Raw genomic sequence first — 5,115 nt, 5'->3', positions numbered from 1 at the left:
TAGCTTAGCTTAGCACAAATACTGGAAACAGGTCTAAAAAGCTAGCTAGCTCCAGTTGCTGTGACGACTCGTCTTTTTATAGTCAGCATTAAATATTAAATATAAATTTCTTCATATTAATTTCTTCAATGTGTCATATCAGCTAGCGTGGCTACTTTGGATTACAGGTTGTATTTTGAGCTAATTAGCTAATCTTGACATGCTAACATGCTAAACTAAGATTATAATTATATATAAATACACCTGTGCTGATACAAGTGAGCGTCATCATCACGTGTGTCCTCTAAAACATGTTTTAAAGGTGTCCTTGGATGAAACCTGCCGGGCCTTCAGGTCCAACGGGCCGGAGTTTGAGAGCTTCCTGGCGGAGGTGACCCGGTGGTTTTCGGACCGTCAGCAGCAGGTGGACGAAGTGTTCAGACACAAGGACACTGACGGAAGTGGATCAGTCCACCTGAAGGATTTTGAGCTCGGTAATCCATCTTCTCTCTGACCAGACTGTGAGAAGCTGCTGCTCTTTTGGAAACAATTAAAGTATTTTCTGTGATTTGTGGTTTTTCCACAACAGCCTTCAGTGTCTGCAGCTCCTTTGAATGTCAGATAAAAGATAATCTTGAAGGAAAAGGAGATTAGAAAGAGATATGTGGGTCAGTACCAGCTGAATGCCTCAGTGTGGTTCTGCTGTGAGTCAGACTTTTGTTAATACGAGCTGTGGCTCATTTCCTCTCGTCCCGCTCGCAGAAACAAAACCTGGACAATGTTTCTTTTGTCTGTCAAACTTCAGACGGACACTTAACTTTTGTACTGAAGTTTGTTTGAGGAGCTCCAAGGAGCCGATTTCAGCTCAGAGCTGCAGGACAAAGACTTCAAGGTGCAGTGATTCATCAGGAATCAGCTCTTTGTGGTGCTTTCGTGAAGTTGCAGAATAAATCCTCACATTAAAAAAGGGTCGTCTGTTCAACAGTTTGAATAAAAACTCCTTCATCGTTGATCCGTGCGTCTCTGGCTGCAGGTCTGATGACCTTGAACGTCCCTTGTCAGCACTTTCAGCTCCACGTTCTGACTCAGCTGCTGAAAACCTCCAACAACACGATCGGTTATCGAGATTTGAGCAGACGAGTTCAGGGTCTGAGGTAAAATGAACTGTTTCCTGTCCTTGTTTCAGTATCTGTTTATATATTAACTGTCGTCTCTTTCTCATCAAAGACCGAGTGACGGCACAGAGATCAATACTCGGATATCAGAGGACATCAGGTGTGATCAACATCTGGACAGGTAACTCAGACGTTAACACAGATATTTAGGTACTTCTACTTCACTTGAGCATCTAATGGTGGAAGAAGTACTCAGATCTTTTAGTTAAAGGTCCAGTGTGCAGGATTCAGGAGGATTTATTGTCAGAATTGAAATATAAAATGGATGATTATGTTTTCAGTTGCGTATAATCACCTGAAAATAAGAGTCGTTGTGTTTTTGTTACCTTAGAACGAGTCTTTTATATCTACAGAGGGAGCGGCCATGTTTCTACAGGAGCCCAGAATGGACAAATCTAACACTGAGTCTCCAGAGGGACTTCCTTGTTTTCATAGGCTGCAGTGCTAGTTTTAATTACTTAACTTAATGACGAGTAGCTTTATATACTGTATATGATAACAATATAGATAATATGTCCTAATTAGTGGATTTATATTTTGTTTTAATTATCTAAATGTACAAATTAAGAAGAAATTTAAGGTGTACAATATTGTGGAGTATAAATATAATGTCGATTACAACGATAGAAGAACAAAACTTGAGTACGCTCAGTTAGTTACGTTACAACACTGCATTTATCTGACAGATAAAAGTTACTAGTTACTATATGGCCAATAAAAAATGATTAATAACGTACAAGTTTATAAAATACTTTGTTGTAAAAGAGTATTTTCGAGTAATTTCCCCCCAAAATCAGAACTTCTTCAGAGGTTCTTCTTTGCTCCATTAATCGTCTTGTGACCCCTCAGATTTATCTGGTGACTATTTGAGGGTCCGACCCCGAGGTCCAGAACCACTGGACTGAACTGACCGACACTCTGCTGTAAAATGTGGTTGAAACCAGGTCCAGTTAGTGCAGATAAAACAGAACAAATCTCTTCCAACTTTCTGCAAAATGAGTACTGTTACTCTTGATACTGTGAGTTTATTTTGTTCCACCGCTGCTCAATAGACATAAAAAGTCACAAAATCTCTCACTTGCAGCCTTTTTTTAAACATCACATGAATTATAATAAAAACTATCATTATGTCCAGTTGTTCTGCTGCTGAACCGGAACCAAGTGAGCAGCTCACGACACGCTCGAGGCTCAGTTGACCTCCGTGTGTCGGAGTTATTCTGAGTGTCGGCAGTAAATCACACTGTGACTGTAACACATGAAGACTCAACAGCTACACAAACAGACTGGACCTCAACACGACCTCTGCACAAGTGTCGGTGCTGTTTTTGACCCGGGCGCCGTAATTGATTTTCTGTGTGTGTGTGTGTGTGGTAACTAAGTACTCTGACTGAAGTATTGTACACTGTATTTTCTGCTCTACTTTCCTTTTTTATTCCTATTTTTACTTGAAATAACCAGTCAGCTGGATGTTAAACGTGTGCAGCTTGGAACAAACAGAATTTAATTAGTTTCTTACACTTTTCTTGTGGTTCTGGTTTTGTAAAAGTGATAAAAAATTAAAACAATCATAATAATATTTATTCTGTTTGATCTGAAGTCAGATTTTATCCCCAGCAGGTTTGTCCGTCTGCGTGTCAGACTGATCCCCTTCGACTTCGCTGCAGCGCATCCGGCAAACTTTGAGGTGGTTTTGTTGATCAGCAGCAGAGTTTTCAGCCTGATCCGGATCATCCAGGACCGGGTCGGGATCCAGACCTCTACGCTGGAGGTTTTCAGGAGCAGAGTGCCCAGAGAGGAGGCCCGTCTGCCCCCGGAGAGCTCCCTGGAGGAGTGTGGCTTCAGGGGAGGACCGGAGGAAACTCCTCCAGAGGACACGGTGTACTACGACTACACACTCCTGTTTACAGACTGTCCCATCCTCAACTGTGACCACTACTTCAGGTCCACATCTGCAGACTCTGCAGCCATCAGGAGCCGCCAACGGCCATAAAATGTGTTTTTAGCCGAGCTAGCTGCACGGCTAAAAACGGTGGGTCCACCACTTTGGTCCAGACTGAAATATCTCAACAACTATTGGACGAATGACCAAGAACTTTGGTTTTAGACATTAACGTTCCCCTCAGGAAGAATTATAATAACTCTGGTTTTAGTTTAACGTTTCATTTAACTCCACTGTGAGGTCAGAACTTTTCCAACATTTTGTCCATGTGTACTGTAAACTGACTCAGGGTCAAATGTTTATCAGCCTGGATGATTATTGGATTCGATATTCAGCATTTCTTTAATGATCGCCAACAAAATCATTTAAAATGCTCCTTTAGCTCTGATGTGACTCAATCTGCAAAGTAACTAGTAACTAAAGTTATTAAGTAAATGTAGTGTAGAGTACAAAGTACAATATTTGGAATGTGGAAGTACAAGTACCTCAAAATTGTACTTACACCACTCACGGATGAAAAAGCGACAAACTGCGATCAGGGATGCTTTTGCAGAGTAACCTAAGATGGCTGCCGAACTCTGACCTGTTGATTGACACCTCATTTGACCATTCAGGAGCTTCTATGCCCGCCCTGTGGCCTGCAACCGCCAACAAGTGATCGGGAAGACAGGAGACCCACCTCTCTCCTCTCCTGAGCCAATCACACGACAGCCTCCTGATGATTGACGTGTCATGTAGCCAATGAGATTTCAAACCCTTGAATATACAATTTTAAAGCCTTTAGTTTGGAAATTATACGAGTTCATGACATTTTATATGCACAACATTGGTGTAAATAAGTAAGTAAAGACTATGATGAGATAAATGCTGCTGTTACCGTCATGCAGAGGGTATTTTGAGACCACAAAATGGCATTTTTTGACCAAGCATCTGAACATTTCCTCAGGAAAACAAGTCTTAAGTGTTTATTTTCAGTGATATTGTTATTAAATTTGAACTTGGGCCATGTAAGACTACATGATGTGGACATTGTGTCATCTGCAGGCTATTTTTGTATTTAAAAAATTCAAATAATTCAAATTCAGTGTGTTCAAATTCCTGTAGATCAACGACAGAAGTACTTACAGAGCTTCTGACTGTTTTGCTTGAACTCTAAATAGTTCAACAACAACTTCAGTCTGGATTGAATGATCAGTGAAAGCAAAAAAAGTTGTCTGTTGTCAGTTTAAAGCAGCTACAAGGAATTTAATATGATGCCCCTGTGGACACATGTGGTCTGAGCACCACCACTTATCTTCATCTGGCACGTGTGCACGTTTACCCATTTATTTAATACTAGTTTTTTCTTTTTACTCGCCGCTGAAGACTACAGAGCAGCTTCTCTTCTCAGGCTGAGACTCCTCCATTCATCTTCGGCAACAGGCATTAAGAATAATTATACAGGAATAGCTAATCTTCTCTCTAACGGTCTTGTTTGCTTATGTAGGTCACACAGAGGCTTCAGTGTTGAACTGAGGCTGTTTCATAACCAGTTAAAAGTTTAAGTGCAGGACTTTCCATCGCTGCCTGAGCATTAAAACGCCTGCAGTGTCAACACGAACAATCAGGAAGGTTTGCTGTTAAAAGAGGATTAACGTGAGGACGCTTCAGGGAGCCCGACACACTCAGCACCTTCAGGCCTGTTTACACGCTAATTAAACTCAGATGTGTTTAAATAACAGCGTTGTTCAAATGTTCGTACCGTCGTACAGCAGTGTTTTTTAATCGTCGGCCTCGGGGGGGGGGCTGAACTGTGGAGTCTGTGTCGGAGTCAGTGGAAAAGTGCTTGGCTGGTGGAAACCACAGAGCTGCTGCTATAAACAGCTGCTGGTGGCGGCCGCTAAAGCGTGCGCCATGCAGCCGACACACCCAGCGGCGTCCCTGCTGCTCCACCCTGCCAGACACACACACACACACACACACACACACACACACACACACACACAACAAGAGGAGATCTATGGATGAAGACGAGTGCAACGG

Source organism: Pagrus major, chromosome 23 (assembly GCF_040436345.1).
Source record: "Pagrus major chromosome 23, Pma_NU_1.0".
Lineage (NCBI taxonomy): Eukaryota > Metazoa > Chordata > Actinopteri > Spariformes > Sparidae > Pagrus > Pagrus major.
Note: the sequence above shows the minus strand (reverse complement) of the source record.